This window comes from Python bivittatus, unplaced genomic scaffold, assembly GCF_059951505.1.
Source record: "Python bivittatus isolate LINGU-HERP-01145 unplaced genomic scaffold, Pbiv_v1 ctg000070_np1212, whole genome shotgun sequence".
NCBI lineage: Eukaryota > Metazoa > Chordata > Lepidosauria > Squamata > Pythonidae > Python > Python bivittatus.
The window spans coordinates 43,034,748-43,053,231 of record NW_028277034.1 but is presented as its reverse complement, the minus strand read 5'-3'; the positions used below and the strand labels follow the sequence as shown (position 1 = coordinate 43,053,231).

General features: G+C 37.2%; 1 protein-coding gene across 1 annotated transcript in view; it reads left to right on the top strand.

Moving 5' to 3' along the window:
* Positions 1-1,998: 1,998 nt before the first annotated feature.
* Positions 1,999-18,484, top strand: part of BMPR1B (bone morphogenetic protein receptor type 1B) — a 141,700-nt gene continuing 125,214 nt past the window's right edge. The window contains exon 1 of the mRNA XM_088133038.1: positions 1,999-2,080. The gene's annotated coding sequence lies outside the window, so the exon portion shown is untranslated. The remainder of the gene's footprint in view (positions 2,081-18,484) is intronic.

Genomic DNA, 18,484 nt, shown 5'->3' with positions numbered 1-18,484 from the left:
TTAAAAATGGAATATTTAGCAAAAGGGTGATTGGAGTGTTGATTTTATAAATTTTAAATGGACTAAGGGCTCAGATGGACTCGAATTAAGGCCTTGAAATTCATTGAATCTTGCCCGTGGGAAACTTTCTATGTTTATACTTGGGAGGAAAAATAACTGATAACAGATAACAGATGACTTTGAAGGCTGGTCACTAGGGGGCAGTAGAAACAAATACATCAGTGGATCTGATGAAAGAGAATGATTATTGGATTCAGAAAATACTTTCAAAGATATCTGATATGATAAACTAGATAGTGTCATGGAAGAAGAACAAGTTTCATTAGATAAGACTGAAATTGGTCTTTTCTTTAAAACAAAAATATGAAATATTGGATACACAAATGAAAGTGGCTGATGTTCTAACAATTAAAAAAGGCATAAAAAACCAGAAGAGTGATGTGGAGAATCTTTTTATATGGGACTTACAAAGGGGGCTTGTTAAAATTGTCAATGATTTGTGAGAAGGGTTACTGAGAATATGAAGAGCAACTTGGATATTCTTTTTATAGTGGATTTGCAAAAGGGGCTTGTTAAAGTTGTCAATGACTTTGAGAGAACTTCAAAAGAAAACACATGCTAGGGGGGATTAAATGTTGTCGGAAGAAAGAGAAAAGAATACAAAGTTGGTTTATTTGATCAAGGTTGAAATGGACAGGTTGCTGTTTCTAGTAATGTTAAGTGGATTTTTGCTGACTAGGACCAAATGACAATGTTTTAAAGATTATGTGTATCTTTAAGAGATGAAGAGAATTCTCTTGTTTTGTTGCATTTAAAGTATATTTGATTAATAAATGTAAGGGAAGGATTTAAACTAGGTTTATTAGATACAGTTTGTAAGAGTTGTTATTTCTGATAACCCTTAATGGACTTCTACTGATTGAGATAGAGTGATGCTTTAGAGATCTGTTTAAGGAGAATGAGATGGAGGTATTTGGGATGAAGAGATTGCTTGTTGTATTTTAAGAGATGGTGATAAATTGTTAACGTTAAGTATACTTACTGAGGATGAAGGGGGAGGTTACTTCTTTCTGTTTTCTGTTTTTATTTTTTTTCCTGCACCTTTTTATTTTTATCTTTTTATCTTTTGTAGTTTGTATATTTATCTGTATAATCTTCAATAAAAATTAATGAAATTAAGCAGATTTCATTGGCATGCTAGGGGAAAAAAGTGTGAAGAGAGGGACTTTTTGAAATACTTTTGGAAAAGAAAAAGTAATCATAAAACTGTGATGTTTTGGCAAAGTCCATAGCTGATTAATAGTTTTACAAGATCAATCCTTAAGGCAGAAAAGATGGTGTCAGCTTTTGAGTTCTCAGTTGGTGAGGTATTTTAAAAAATAGGAAGCAAAGATGGAATACACACACATGCTTACATATATTTTCTATCTATCTGTCTATCTGCCATGTTGACAGTGACATCATGCGTCAATTAGATTTTATGAGCCTCATTGAATAATATTTATATATGTAAAGCTGCAAAGAGAATTGGAGAATAGCTAGTTTTCTCTACCTCCTCTGCTTTCTTTTTTTCCCCCCTCCCCCCACAGAGCTTTCTTTCTTATAATTAGTCTTCTGTGCCTGATCCGAGTCTTCAGGAAAAGGCCTACAGCCTCTGTAAAACTGGCAGCAAAATGGTATTTCCAGTCTGGCAGAAAGTGGCAGGTAGGGAGCCAATTCATGCCTTTGTCTGAGCAGCTGAGAGCCTTGGCCACCAAGTAATACCAAGGTATACAATAACGCAGACCAGTCCCATGTGCAAGTGAAGGAGGGAGCAAGTGCCTGGAGCTAATATTTATAGACCAGGATATAGCAGTTCTAGAAAAGAGGAGAGACACACATATATGATGAAATGGAATCAAAAGCAATCATGGACTGAAGTTCAACTTGGATTTGGAGCAATGCTTTGTTTTTCTTCTATTTATTTGTGGTTAAACCTATGTTCTTTTCCTCTATTAGGTTTAAAGGGCTTCTTATGATTAAGGCGAACAATATCCCACCAGCTTTGTGGGAGAAATTGGCTAAAGGAAAGATTGTGAAGGTACGTAACCACTGTTTTTGGTTTATTTGTTTTCACTTCTTCACTTACAATGAGGAGCTTTGAGTGACTGGATGCATAGGACTTTGCTACAAAAAGCGATTTCTGTGATTAGTAGCTAGCATTCTGTTTGCTTGCCGCTGTTTGTGTGAAGAGAGCTTCCTTTGTGGGTTTTGTTGTATAGTGCAGTTGTTTCCATTCATGGAATTATTGTGTGAAAGCTCTATTGGCTGAAAAGTATTTTCTTACGCTGACCACTTTGTAGTTTCTGTTCAGGTATCTGTTCAGACCGTCATTCTTTTGCATATCTTCTGGTGCATCCAGGCTCTTGTAAAAGGCCACCATATCTGGACTGGAAAAATCCAGGCAGTAGCTAGATGGCAGCAAAGATATATAAAAAACTACTCTTTTCAGCCCCCTTGGGTTCATTTGGAGTTTTGGAGCCCAGATATGGTAGTCTTAACCTTTTAAAAAGTGTAGGATTGAAATGAAATAAATCTTAGCCTATTTATGTATTGGGTGAATGGACGGTAATATTCCTTATGGTGTTTTGCCTAAGCTATGGCTGTATTTGTATATTAAGCCACACAGTATGGTTTTGTTGCTTTTGCTTTAGTGCAGTGGGTACAATTGGCCATTGTACTGTGTAAACTATGGTTCTCTGACAGCTTGTGGCTTATTTAGTAAACCATGGCTGAACACAATTAGTGAACCCAATACATATGTGAAGTCATAACAGTATATAGCCATACATTCTCTTAGATTTACCGAAATCACACATCAAATATCAGTTTTTAAAAAAATCAAATGTTATGCAGCTGGGGATAATGTCCCAAATGCCATTAGTTTATTTTCCAGCTATATTTTCTTTTCATCCAAACTCCAGTGAGCTTGGCAGGAAAAAATAATCTTCAGAAGAGAATAAGTGATGACTGTAAGGATTCCATCATTCCCTTGCGTGCGTTTTTCTCTTGCTTGATTCAGCCACTTGCCAGCGTGTTTCATATTTGATTAAGACTAAACTGGGTTTAAACAAATGAGTCTGCATGTCTTGCATCATTTGTGGGTCTTGTCTTGTCAATAGTGCTAATATAAATTGACCCTAAAGGACTGGAAGAACAGTCCAGTTATAGTGATTTTGGAGGGGGGAAAAAGTGACTTCATTATATAGGCTGTTGCAAGGAATCTACTTTCTACAGGAAGGCTTATGCCAAAAGACAAGGCTAATAAAATTTATGTATACGTATCACTGTGGGAGAGAAGCCACTTAAAATCTCTTAATCGCGCAAGTGTTTTAGACTATATTCAGAAAGCATGTTGTTGTGAATTATTGTTAGTTATATTATTGTATTTTTGTTAGTAAGGAGGAGTGAGGCTGTCATGGATTTTTTTCTTTTGTCTCAGATGCGAAATAAATTGTCTGATTTTGTTTATATATACTGTCCTAGAGCCAAGCCGCATATAGAGAGAATGCATAGAAATGAAGCTAATGATCTTTATCACATTCAGCGTCAGATGATGTATTTTTATCATGTGAAAAGTGGGGTTGTGTAGTGGTTAAACATATGAGCTGGGGAATTGCTTCTTTAAATCTCACTTATGCCCTTAACTCAGAATTGTGTAGAGTGCAGTTGCATGTAAACCCTGTAAGTGCCTCAAAGCCAATTTGGAGCTACTAGTTCCCTCCGGCTACTCAACACATAAGTTCATTGTACTCGTCCTTGATTCAACACAAAAATCTCTCTACTGGGTTCTAATGCTGAGCAATTCATTTCAAAAGAATTTTTTTTCTTAGTATCTCTAGTATTTTTATAATGCTGATGCTGTTCTTGTTTTCAGTTGAATGCATATTGATTTTCCATCAATTGAATAAATCACTGTGTTTCTCACATTTTTTCTTAACTATTTATACATTTATTTTCTATATATTTAAGGCTCTTACATAAGATAAAATGAAGAACAAAATCTGTTTCCAAGCTCACAGTCTTATTAAACAAGAAGAAGTTAACACCATTAATAGCTGTGATACAGCATCTTAAAATGTCATGAGTGACAATTTGTCAGTGATAAGTCAGAAGAATTGTAATACATTATAAATTTGTACAACAGCTTTCTGAAAACTTTCTACAGAATACAAATTTTAACTGCAATTAAAGGAAGTTTTAAAAGCTTTTCATATTCCAGATCTTTTCTTCTCAAGGTGTTGTGGAACTTGAGTACAAAATTGTCTTTTATCTCAAAAATGGGACTGCTTGAAACAACAGTATACAGGTAGCCCTCAACTTACAACCACAATTGGGACTGGAATTTCCGTTGCTAAACAATGCGGTTGTAAAGCACGACAACAGATGATTGTATCATTTAGCGACTGCAGTCCTGGTTGCTGTTGTAACCCCAAGACGTGCGGGTTGTTAGGGGAGGACCCACCCCAATCCAAGCCATTCCTGGCTTGCTCCCTTCCAGCCCAGAACCTTGGTAAGGTAAGGGACTGCCTCCCCTTCAGTTCCCCCCAACTGCCTATTCCCCCCCATCTCTGCCCTTTTGCCCACCCTACACCCTGCCCACCCTGGCTAGAAGCCCCAGAATCTCAGTGCAGCATGAAGCCACAGCTGCCCCTGGAAGCCTCAGCTATCTCAGCCTGGCCCAGCAGTGTGGCGCAAAGCCACTGCATCTGGGAAGCCCCAGTAGCACAGAGCGAAAGCTGCCCCAGTTGCAGTCGCCACCCTGTCCTGCACTCTGCCACCCCAGCTGACCTTTGGTGTCTTCTTGCTCCCGCTGCTGATAAGGAGTTTTGCCCCCCTTCAGGAGGCAGCTGCTGGTACGTGAGGCCATCTTCCCCACATCTCACTAGGAAACTGCTGTATGTGACCTTGGGAAGAAAATCTCATGCAGCCAGCAGCTGCCTTGCAAAGGGCGAGGCAGGGATGCTTGGTCAGCAGCGTGAACAAGAAGATGACAGAGATCACATAGGATGGCAGGGGCTGCAGAGTGCAGGGGCCCAAAAGGGCATAGATTGGGGGAGATAGTTGGGTGGAGGGAGTTGAAGCACCTTTCTGGTCATAAGTGCGGGCAGGCTGCCAAGCAGCTGAATTTTGATCACGTGACTGCAGGGGCACTACAATGCCGTAACTTCGGGAAATGGTCATAAGTCCCTTCATTCAATGCTGCCGTAACTTTGAACAGTTGCTGAACAAATGGTCATAACTCAAGGACTATGTGTATTAACATTACAAACTGTAACATGTAATAACATTTTTTTTTTAATGTAATGTCATGATGTTATATATTTCTATCAATATTGCCTGGATGTAACAGCATATCTAATAAGCAAGTCAAGAGCTATCGTTTCTAGATTGGGTCATAACTGGCTTGTCAACCTAATTGAATACAAAGCTCTTAACTTGCAAAAAGGGAAAGTAGAGACGAGAACATTATATTAGGTGTCCTCATAAGATAAGTATTGGAATTATCACCCCTTGGGAATATCTTTTTTAACAATCCTGTTTCTTTTGTAATGCATACTTTGAAACAAAGATAAACTCAACAGAGTTTCATCAAATTGTGTTAGAATGTGTGATATTCTTTGTTTCCCAATACTTTAGTGCATCTGATTGCCTACTAGATATTATTTGCAAATGTAGTGCAGTATTTTAAAAGGACTCTTTGGTATAGTGGTTTAGGCACCCGGCTTCAAACTGGGGAGCTGTTGAGTTCTAGTTCTCCATTAGGCATAAAGCCATCTTGGTGAGTTTGGACCAGTCAGTATTTCTCAGCCCCAAGGAAGAAGACAGTAGCAAGCCACTTCTGAAAATGTTGCCAAGAAAACTGCATGGACGCATCCAGGCAGTTGTCAGGAGTCAAGAATGACTTGATGTCCCCCCCCCCCAAAAAACCTGGCAGACTTTCACACAAAATACATGACCACCCTCCCAATTAATTGGACTGGTTTTCTCTTTGTGTGGGCCCAAGGGAAAGAACATAATGGAAATGAAGCCTTGTTCCACCTTGGAACTATTTAAAAGATGGGATAATTCTTGTTAGGACAGAGTTAAAAGTTGATGAGTTTCATCCAGGACCTGTCATGAATGCATGGTACTGGCGGTTGGAAAGGAATGACTATTCACATTGTACTTGTCATCCCTGCATGGTTAAATCAATGCATATATTGGTTGAAACTTTAGTTGGGCTCACACATAGTAACAACCATTTGCATTTTGTTGGGGAATCTCTTCCCAGTGGCTTTCAGATCCAACTGAATTAAAATAGTGAAAAGGTCAATTAGCTTTCCTGCTTTGGATTGATAGATTTTAAAAAAAGTCCCAATATCCACTAGTAATTTACAAGCATTTTGGGATCTCATTTAAAAATATTTAAAGGTGAAATTTTAAAAACATATTTAAAAGTGAAAAAACGTGTAAAAGTGAAACGTTTAACTTGAAGTTTAATTTTAAAATATTTCCAAATTGTTATTTTGTCAAAATGCTAAGAATATAAGTGAGAAAGTAGAAGAATTATTCTGTTCATAAGGCATCAAAGTCATATAGAAATCAGGAAGATAAAAATAGGTGGTGTGAATACCCTTTTGAGGCAGGCACTTTGATTTGTGAAGATAAATTGCCCCTTTTCACTCAGCAGGAGTCCAGTTATCCTTATGTTTCTATATCCTTCATGGTCCAGATCATGCTACTATAAACCCATATGTTTAAAAACTTCTTTCCCTACCCTGAAGGTCAGCATATCCTTTGCTTAGTGCCAAAGCATTGAAGCAGGACCTGGCTTTTGTTGAAAACTGAAATAAACCAGTGAGTTGTGGTTATTTATTACATATCTCCCTGCTTCCAGAAGTAGAAAGTGTAAAGTATAAAGTATGACTTTTAATTAACAAGCACATTGTCCCTGTGCCTTGACGTGGAAAATTACATATCAGTTTCTGTATTAGTTAGGTGACTATACCTTCGTTCCCAGTGACAATATATAATCATTTTCTTAGTTTTCCATCATTTGTTTTCTGGCTTTTCACACTACATTGTTAATTAGCAAAATATAACAGATGACCATGGATGATTGTGTGCAAGAAGTAACCATATTCCATCACATGTTATTGCCCTGCAATCATTTGCCTGGCCATTGATGTTTGTTAATCTTTTGAAATGCGATTTCCATGTTTATACTTGGTATTCTGCTGGTAAATCAAGTTTGGCAAGTCAAATACGTTGGCAAAGTCAAGAAGGTTAGAGAAAGCAAAGCGACCTGGAGAGAGTTCTGTTGCAAGCTTTTGAAGGCTGCTTCATTTTGAAATGAGATTCATTATAATGGAAAAATCTAGCTAATTATTAATAGAAAACCTTTGAGGAATTGTGGCTTATAAGCTCTTTCTTGGTGCCAACTTAAGAAATATGGTAGCTACTAATGCCTAAATTAAGGTGGGAAGACAGGCAAGAGCAAGGAAGAAAAATGGAAGTACAAGCATGTGGAGAATTAAAAGAAGGTATTTAGGTGGAGTCGATGTCATTTTTTTCTAAGTCTATGTTAGTTAAATACTGGAGGAATAACATGAATGCTACCAACAAGATTCATATGAGAAAGATAACCAGGTGCAGTATATTGAAAATCTATCCAGGTGATGTCTGGAGCTGTTGGTTGTAGATTAGATTAGAGCAAACCTACTGCCTTCCAGAGGAGCTAAGATTCCTATACTTTTTTTTTTTTAGGTGGGGTAGGGGGCATTCCTTCAAGGATTCTTGGCAGCTACATGGACAAATCCATGAAGTTTTCTTGGCAAATTTTTGGGAAGTGGTTTGCCCTTGCCTTCTTCCTAGGGCTGAGAGAAAGTGACCAGCCCAAAGTCATTGAGGTGGCTTCCGTCCCCAAGACAGGACTAGACCTCCCAATCTCCCCACTTTTATTCCAGCACCTTTAATCAGTAGACCAAACCGGCTCTCGCATAATCTTTTGTTAATAATTCTGAGAGATACGGTCCCAAAACATCAGGAAGGTGCCAGGTGTAGATTGGGTAGAATTAATCTATAGGTAGACACATAGAGGATCTTTATAATGAGCAGCCAATTAGTTCTAAGGAGTCAAGAATGACAGCAATATCTCAATAAATTTTAAAGTCATCATTTTTGGTAACAGATAATCTCTTTTAATAGGGACTTATACAGCATCACTAGGAAAGCCTTCTACTGTCTCTTATAGCTAAAGGATAAATTTTGGGACATACCATCCACCCTGATCATAGGTTTCAGAAGCAAGGAAGCTATATATTTTGGGTGTGTTCTCTCTGTTTCTCTCTCTAATTTAGTCTGCCTCCTAGCCCACCCCTGGTGGCTTCTATACTAACAGTGGGTCAGAAGTCCAAGCCATCAGCAGAAGTCTGATCCAAGTGCTGATAACTCAGACCCTTTATATCTTGATCCTACAAACTTTGATGGTGACTGACAAAGCTTCTTCATAACCCTGAATAGCTTTATGGGCTTTACACTTCTCCGTTTATCTTTTACCTTTAAGCATCAGCTTCTAAGTCTGCCTTGCAAGTTGCTATAATTTTAAAGGGTAAGTTTTGAGTGTCCTCTAAATATGTTGGATTACATCTCTGAGAAGTATTATGTTCCCTGGAAATTCTGGGAGTTGAAAGTAAAATTTAAGATAGAAGCAGTGATTTTGAATTTGTGCTAGTTATTTGAGTCTCTTTTTTATATTCATTCATGCACATCTACAAACACACACAATTTTTTAAGCACTGTATTTGTGATCTACAGTAAATAAATTGTACATACACCATCTAGTGGCTAGAATTAGATAAGTAGTCTAAAATAATTAAAGAGGCCGATTCAGTCATAGAGTTCTTGGCTTTTTACTGTATGTGTATAGAGCAGTGCTGGCTGGGGAATTCTGGGAGCTGAAGTCCACTTGTCTTAAAGTTGATTAGATTGAAAAACACTAGTATAAAGGTTTAAAATGAATATTGCATAAATTGGGGGTGGGGGATGAACTTCAGACAGACAGGTTTTAGTATATGTTTGAAATAACACATTATTTTAATTCTTAACATATAAAATCAACTTATACCAGTTATATTATTTTAGGATGGTGGAGATTTTGCTTTTTAACTCCATATTTTATGTTTATTTTTCTGAATTGTGATGTCTTCAGGTTTACATGAAATTAAGATGCTAACCATTGCAAAAATAAGCATCTGAATCAGTATGGTTTAAAAGTCTCCAATAGAAAACTAAAATTAAACTGTATATGCTTCTTGTGCTGGCTGTTTTGCACAGGTGTTTGGGGTTGGGTGGAATCTGCTAATCATAATGTCTTCCACAAATTGAATTAATGATACATTCAGATATTTTGTTGTTATGCCTTGGAAATAATATGATGTCTAGATATAATTTTGTCAAAGACACATTTCTAAAAGGAGATTATACGAGTACAGACTGGCAGTGACAGTGACTGTATATAGGAAAGCAGCATTCCTTTAATTTCTCTGCCTCATAGTCTGTGTCTTTTTTTTTTAATCAAAGTTGATTGTTTTGCTTTAAATAAATGTTAATGGCTATTATATTTTCCATGTAGTGGTGTAGGAAAGCAGGCCATATTTTATCCATTGTCCAGGTTCTCCACTTTTAAAATTAATGTAATGCAAGTTGTATGATCCAGAAAATGTACACAGATTGATTTTGGCTCAGATGGTAAGCAGAACTGGAAGACCAGCAGTTTTTAATTATGAAAGTTTATTTTGATGTTAGTAACAGTTGAATATTGGGTCCTTTTAAAAATGCCGTTTTACCAAGACTTGTAATTGTATTTGAATAATAAATTAAAGTGGAGTAAGTTCTGCTAGTGTATCCAATATCAGAAATTCCTGATGCCAGACAGTCCTTGGGAAAAGTGTATTAAATCATTTTGTGTCTCTTCTCCTGCCCTAGTTTCTATGGGATTCTGACTTCCATTCAGTGAGTTTCTGACCATCCTTCTTTCAAACGGGTGTGTGTGTGTCTGTGTCCCACTGTCAAAATTCTGTTAGAAACAGAGTTCCAATCCTGCTGGCTTCCCTTAAAATGTAGGCTTCTCCATAACGTTGACAAGGTCAACATTTTCAATGTCCTGGAGGCTAACACAGCTTCTCTTTTGTGGACATTTGAGCTAAATATGTGACAGCCTGAAGGGAAGCCAGTGTCATGAGAGTAATGTCAGTGGGGAATGGGGTGAAGGATTCATAACATGTGAATGTGCCTCTTGTACATCATGTATTTTGTATGAAAGTCTGATAATTTACATGATCAAATATATTATGAGCTTTGATTTATTTGGCAGGGTGTTAGCAGTGGCGGTGGCACATATATCAAGAACTGTATATTTCACCGTATCTTTCATATGGTATGCCACCCTTTCAGGTTAATGTGAAAACAAATTCCTCAGTGTCAGATATTGAGCCATGATTTAATAGTTGCATATCAAACTACAAAGGAACAGCACATTCATGCTAGCTTTCGTGATGTATGTGAAAAGCTCAGACATGTTCCTATTGATGCCTTTCTTATTTATGACTCAATTTTTCATGTTTGAAAAAGTGGGCAATTAAATTTGCCTGGGTAAACTTTCCCAATTTAGTATCTCCCAGCTTGTCTAGTCATAGGCTATATGGAGATTTTGAGGTGTAATGTTTGTTTGTTTGTTTGTTTATGTGAGCACATTCTTTAAAAAATAAACACGTGATTCTTCAACTTTCTATTCATGCAGAAAAAATATGAAGGAGAATTGGCATTATGGATATCTGCCAAAATTTGGGCAGCTGTAGGAGATCCTTTACTTACTACTAGAATCTCCCGACTGTGGTGTTTCTTCTTCCTCCTTGCTAGTGTAACCTATCCAAATACCCTTTCCAAGTATGCAAGCAGTGACCAGAATGAGGAGATAATATTCTCCTAGCCTTCTCTTCAGTATGCTTCTCACTCTTTGTTTCCTCAGCTGCACTACGTTTGTCAATTTTCCCATTTCCCAACTGGGAATATTGTTATCATTACAGTGTCCTGCTTCATCAAGAATGGTAGAAGTTTATTTACAGTCCAAGACCAGTCATTAATGCTATATCAAATACAGCAGATAAAACACCTAATTATATTAAAAATCTCTAAGACCTGAAACAATTAGTAATGTGAATAAGGGTTATTATTTTATCAATAGCTATTCTATTGATAAAAAATGTGTAACTTTCTTGGAGGGTATATGAAAATTGGTCCCAAAGAAGGAGAATGGTCACCTCGTGGTCATAAAAGGAACAATGTTTTCTAATAATGATTGGCCCCTTGTTCCATCAGCCTTCTGGGTCCTCAGAAGTCCAGACAAATGGTCTTTTTGGGAAAGAGTGCAATTCTCATCTGAAGAGAATCAATAAGCTAATTCTCTAAAGTCTTATAATGTTCTTGCAGTCAAACATAACCATTCAAAGCTACAGGTGGTTGGCTTCTGTTCCTTTTTCTTGACTGCTGCCTTGGATTTCAGACAATGCTTGCTTTTTGTCTTGTATCTTCTTTTTGACTCTTCAGCTTTTTATGGTTACCTTAAGATTATCCTTTTGCCTTGCTCTGAGTCTAATCAATTTTGATTCTCAGTAACCTGACTTGGTGCTTGAATTTCAGTCTCATCCTGACTTTTGCCTTCATTTTTGTTTTGTTTCTGATCTAGACACTGAACATGTGTAGAGTTTAACAGAGAGGACTTTGTGTGCTTTTCCCAACCTGGTTGCCATCTAAATGTGTGGACTTTACCCACAGAATTCTCCAGCCAGCAGGCCTCTGCTGAGAATTGAGGGATTAAGTAGAAATCTTTACTGAAAGAATGGGGTATGATGAAAGGTTTAAGTATTTGTAGATATTCCCAAAAATGTCTTTCTGATAGTAAAGGTGCCTTGGTAGAATCAGTTTAGAAAACTGGATGGTTTAAAGCAGCCAGCAGAGGGGGAAAAAATAAATTTCCTTTTATAAAACCTAATATTCAGTTTGGAAAATCTATGTTCAAGTCCTTAAGAAACATCAGATCTGTTCCTTTCTTGATACCTGCCCTTGGTTCTTTTATGCCTTGTTGAATAAAGCTACCAGACTACTCCCAATAATATAAATACAGTGCTTTTAGTTTTCAGGGATATATTGTCTGTGCCAATGAATCACTAGGATACATTTGAAAATATTCAGGAGTTCCATGCCACTTACAAACTGTGATGTGTTTAGCACATAATCACACACAGTTGTTAATACACTAGGGCAGGAAAGGCTTAAGTTCCAGTTGGAACTGAATTAGATGCCATGAACTTTCAAAGGTACAAGATATATTTTTTCTGCTTGTCTGCCAATGGCTATTTATGCTGGAAGTGCAATATAGTATTCTTGTTTTTAAATCAAGACTGTCATAAATCAGGGTTAATAAATGAACCCAATGCTTAAAGGATTAAATCGATCTCTTGGTAATTCACATGGCTCCTTGATAATATGCTCTTCAGAGCAATGATAAAATGACACCTCAATTTTTGAAACTTTTTTCCCACCATTTTCTGTATTACTGTAGAAACCAACAATGGATTTCTGGGTGGATTTCCTGGTGAAGGGCATTTGGTTGGGGAGGTGGTTCAAGTGCATCTTCTATGATCAGCTAAACATTCCATTACTTTACATGTTTCTTTTTGACATATTCCAAGGGAATTCCTCTAGAGGGGTCCCATTAAGATGAATGGGATTGTGCTTTAGCTTTAGTCTGTCTCAATTATTATAATTCAGAGTAATAACGACTTTTATAACAGGAATCTTAGTTCATAATAACTATATAGAAAGGTACTTGTAAAACACTTAAATGCCTGGCCTATCACATGCACTGAAAAACAGTTTTGATAATTACTGGAAAGTTAGTTTTGCTGTCTTACATTAGAGCATTACGTGATAAAAATGAAATTAGATTCCAAGATTTTGCTCTTTTGTACAAGAGATTGCACAAGCTATAATATATTAAATATATTTACATACTGCCCATTGGGAGCTACTGCCAAGCTGTTAGTTATTATCCCTCCCCTCCCCTCCCCTCCCCTCCCCTCCCTTCCTTCCTTCCTTCCTTCCTTCCTTCCTTCCTTCCTTCCTTCCTTCCTTCCTTCCTTCCTTCCTTCCTTCCTTCCTCCCTCCCTCCCTCCCTCCCTCCCTCCCTCCCTCCCTCCAGGTCTCTGGCAGTATACAGTACACTGAAATGTAAGGTATTTAAAAGCATTAAAAAAAATGACTAAAATAACCATAAAACTCCTTAATTTAAGCTATTGTATATTATTAAAATCCAGGTTGAAAAAAAGAGAGTTTTTAATGGTTTATCTGAAAGCCTCTAAATAAGATATGTTCTGATATCTATAGGGAGCATGTTTCACGACTTAGGGGCTGTCATTCAAAAGACTGTCCCAAGTTGGCACTGGGTGAGTTGAATATGTAACTTGTGCACAATGGATTGTAGAATTAAAGATTATTTTTTCTTGGAATGAAAAAGAAAAGTGTGTGTGTGTGTGTGTGTATTTGTGTATGAGAGAGAGAGATGAATAAGAGTTTTGTTACAATAATATAATTATATAATGGTGAGAGCAAGATTTGAGCATGAAACTGAGCAAACTCAGGGAGCAGTGAAGGACGAAGGCCTGGCGCAATATGGTTCATAGGGTCACGAAGAGTCGGACACGACTTAACGACTAAACAACAACAACAAGAGAGCAAGATTTCTGTGTGTGTCTGTGTGTGTGTGTGTGTGTGTATATATATTTACCAATTCATATGGCAGTACTCAGTTTTACGTTTAATTGGAGCTAAGCTTCTAACGAACTTCTAGTTGAGCTCATTTGGGCACCAATACAGAATATGAATGGTGACTTTACTGTAAGTAAAATTCAATTTTTAAAAAGTAGGACTCAGTACTTTAAGACCCTGATCTTTTTTTCTTTTTTTTCCCCCAGGATCTGTAAAACATTCAACAGTTCAGTGCTCTGAACATATTCAGCTGGGCTGATTTGAATTACTCTTGAGCATATGTGTGATCCGATTGTTGAAAAGCTTTGAATCTATTTTAATGCATTGACTTGATTGATTTTATGATACTACTAGAGCAGAGGTAGTAACTATTTATATAGTTGTGAAAGTATGCTTCTTGAAAACACCAATAATTCTCATTTTTCTGATAGAAATAATATTTCTATTGTTTAGAAATAATTTAGAAAATTGTTAACCGACTCTGGTTGGTTAATAATTTTCCATTATTAATTGCCCAGGGTCACTCTTTGAGTGAGATGGGCACTGACTAAATTTAAAATATAAATGAATGAATGAATGAATGAATGAATGAATGAATGAATGAATGAATGAAATTTCAAGCCCCCAACCCCCATTTCAAACATTTTAAATATAGAGGTTTCAGAATAACATGGATGAAATTATAACTGCTTATCGAAAGATGCTGGTTCTTCTATTGTGGATAAAGAAAATCCCCCAAACTTAACTCAGATGTTTCTATGAGAAGAGAGGAAAATGTGAGTATTTATGATATGGATCATTTACCATATAGCTCCTATAAATATGCAGCCCATTTAGTAGGGCTCTTCATCTTGCCAAAAACAAGCGTATAAGAAAACATATTACTGCTGATGGTTAGGGGAAAGCCCCAAATTTGGATCATAGATTGAACTGAGTAGATAGTAAGAGGAGCCAACTTTACTTGGTACTTACTTGATTGAACAATGTATCATCATTATTATTATTATGGGTATAAATATCTCTGTGACACAGAGGATATCATTAGTCCATCTGAACTAATACTGTTTGCTGTGATAGTTCTTCAGGGAGCCAGAGTTCTTTTTATTTCTGCTTTAATTCATATATTTCAATAGAAATCACCAAATTTAAACTGAGATTAGGAACTGTGTTCTACTATTCCACAATACTTAACCATTTTATCTGGTGCAACATAAGTAATCTAGACACAAATCTCTAGCATTCCAGGGATAGCATAGTTTGGGTAGGGTTGCTTTCCTCATGAAAGGGTAGATTTGCAGTGTGAGAATATTTTTTTATCCTTAGTTGCCACTGGATGTCAGCACCGCTAGGTAGACCAGTTCAGGAAATCAGCTCCACAGGAAGACTGTAACAGAATCTTGTCAGTCTGATTGTGCTATACCTCCTTCCCCTTAAACAAGTAGTCCTCGACTTATGCCATTTGTTTAACAACCGTTTGAAGTTACGACGGCGCTGAAAAAAGTGACTTATGACCAGTCCTTACATCCCTGCGATCATGTGATCAAAATTCGGGGGCTTGGCAACTGGCATGTATTTTCGACAGCTGCAGCATCCCAGTGTCACAAGATCGCCATTTGTGACTTTCCAGGAGGCAACATAATCAGGTAGCATAATTAGGCTTTCAAACAGAAATCAAACAGATCCTCTGAGAAAGATAGATTACATCTATCTACTAGCGATAACAATGTGTCAGCCAAATTAACTTGGAGAAGTTAATTTGTTAAGTTTTGTTAAGTTTAAGTTAATTTGTTAAGTTAGCTTTGCCCACTAGGAGACCCTTTCTGTGTCATCAGGGCACTGTGAAGACAAAGCTGGAAGAAGTTCCCAGTACCTGGATAATTATTTATGTATCATTTTCCTCTTCCTGTTTCTTCCCACATAACATTTAATGTAAGACAAGTTTTGAATACTGGAACACACCCACTGGTATTTCTTTATTAGTCAAGGAAACAAAAAACAAGAGGCTACCCTGTTCAAGGATGAAAGCCATTTTGTGTAGTGGTTAAGGCATCAGGCTAGAAATGGGAAGACCATGAGTTCTGGTCCTGGCTTAGGCATGAAGCTAGCTGGGTGACCTTGGGCCAATCACTCTCTCTCAGCCCTAGGAAGCAGGCAATGGCAAACCGCTTCTGGAATCTTGCCAAGAACCCTGCAGGGACTTGTCAGGCAGTCACCAGGAGTCAACACTGATTCAAAGCACACACTCACATCTTGTTCAAGATAGTACACTGTATGCTTTAGGTTCTAACATCATACAACTCTTAGCTTTTAAGCCTGAGGTATAGTTTTCTCTAACCAAATGTGTTGAGATTAGAGTTCTTTATTTTCCCAGCTAGCAGTGTAATCCCAAGACATCTGAAGAGGACTTAGTTGGGGAGGCTTCTTTGAAATGTCACAGTAAGGCAGCATTTTCCATGGTGTCTTTTAAATGCCAAGGATATATAGCATCTTTTACTAACAGATCCCCCCACTTCATGTATCTGGGAACTCCATCTTAATCCTGAAATCATGGTATGGTTTGGTAGTGAACCAAGGCACTTTAGTTTAGCAAACCCAACAAGGAAAGATTTAATATCATATGTGAGCCCAGCTGCAGAAAGGAAGTGCAGCAGATCAGCAGGAATGTCAGGAATGACCTTGATACTTGCTTGTGACTTCAAATATGATGGATTATTGTCAAAATTGTCAATAATAATCATAGGGATGATTGTCAAAATTGGGCCATCAGATGTAAATGGAGGTTGAAATTATCTTTCAACAAGCATTGGTTTTATTGTTCAGTAAAACAGTATTGTTCTGTAAAGCCATGTTACTTGATTATGCATTCATCTGCTTATGGCCATTATTTGCATATGTACTACAGCTTGGTGCAGAATTGCATTATAAGACATTAATCTAATGCAATCTATTCTAAATGTACAAATGTCATATTTTATTGTAGTGTTTATTTAACATATGCCTGTAAAATAATATATGCCTGGACAGGTACATGTAAGGTAACCTGTTATTATGATTTTTGTTACTGCAATTATTATTTTTGTTAATGTATATATGTATACAAATATACACATATATACATACACACACTTAATTGCCACAATATATTGCTTCAGCCCAGTGTTCTGTTCATCCTCATTTGTAAAGAGAATTACAATCAATTACAGAAATAAATTGACTTAAAAGAAAAGTTAATTTTATAAATTAAGCTCTTTCTACAGGTTCGTAACAAGTCTTCTGATGCAAATGCTCTTTGAGAACAATTGAACTGCACTGAAAGTGATGTTCAGTGCCAGTCTGTAATGCTTAATAGAGGCAAAAAATATAATGTTAACCTCCTTTTTATTCAGAAATAATGGGAATATCGGTTCTATGCACATGTGCTAAGTTGTCAGTGAACAGCTCTTTAACTGATCTTCCGTAAAATAAGTCACCTTCAGGGCAGTGGTTATTAACTTTTCAGGGGAAAAAGGCAGACATTAATTCTGTTCTTAAATAGGCAAATGTAAGCAGGACTTGGTTTTCCTTAACATCTGTTGCATGACCTTCAGGAAGTGATGAGGTGAGTTTGAAGTTTGGCTGGAAGGTTGTTCAAATCATGCTAATAAGTATCCTTGAAAGAAGTTTTGTGTTTCATGGCTGCATCAGCAAATGTATGCCTTACAATAAAGCACTCAGTAGGAATTTGAGAGCATGTTTCATCCAGAGGTTAATAGTTATTTAACAGTTTACACCATATTGACTAATGAAGTATCTCTCCTGTGGACATGGGTCGGGGAGTATGTAGGAAGACTTCCTTATATGGCTGGTTGCAACTTGAAAGTTGCCTGCTTCAAATAGGATGTGATAAAATGGGCTCCTGAAATCATATAGGAAAATATATATTATAATATATCTGTATTATAAAATATATGTTAATTTATTTTGGATAGTTTTCCTCAGGATGAGCAAAAGTTTAAAGCTGTAGATTGGAGAGAAAGAATTATGCAATCCAGTTCCAGTGTAGCTCAAGTTTCTGGACTTCGATCTAGCTACAGATGATTACTGGCCATACACTATCTGAGCAGCCCATCAGATTCCAGCCTGGGTAGCTTTGTAGGTTTCTGGTAGTTTTCTTTTTCACTTGTTAGCCTTGCTTCAGCTTCCTACAGTGACTCTTTGAGGTTTTAGGTATCATATGATTGTAAGGTGAAACTTTACACTTTGAAAAATCAGCTCCTAAGCCTCTAGAACACTTAGGGAACCTTTTTGTCTGTAAAGTCAGGGTGTTATTAGGTGATGGATTATGAGCTATCATGGGCAAATTCAGATTAGACTCAGCAAGTGAAAACTGGACTCAGCAAGTGAAGGTCCCTGTCCAACTCTGTAGATACTTCTGTGCCTTCTCTGTCATGATAGCATCTCCCAGAGATCCCTAGGGCTCCCACCCAGTGATGTTCTGAAAGTCTTTCAAAACTTGGCAGTTTTCCCAGGCCTCGGGGTAGAAGGATTGTTAAGGCCCTGTAGGTTTTCTTCTTTTGCTTGATATGTATGATTTTTCTTCTTTTCCTTTTATGGTTTTTTGCTTTTTAAATTGTCAGCTGCCCAGACTCATCTGGAA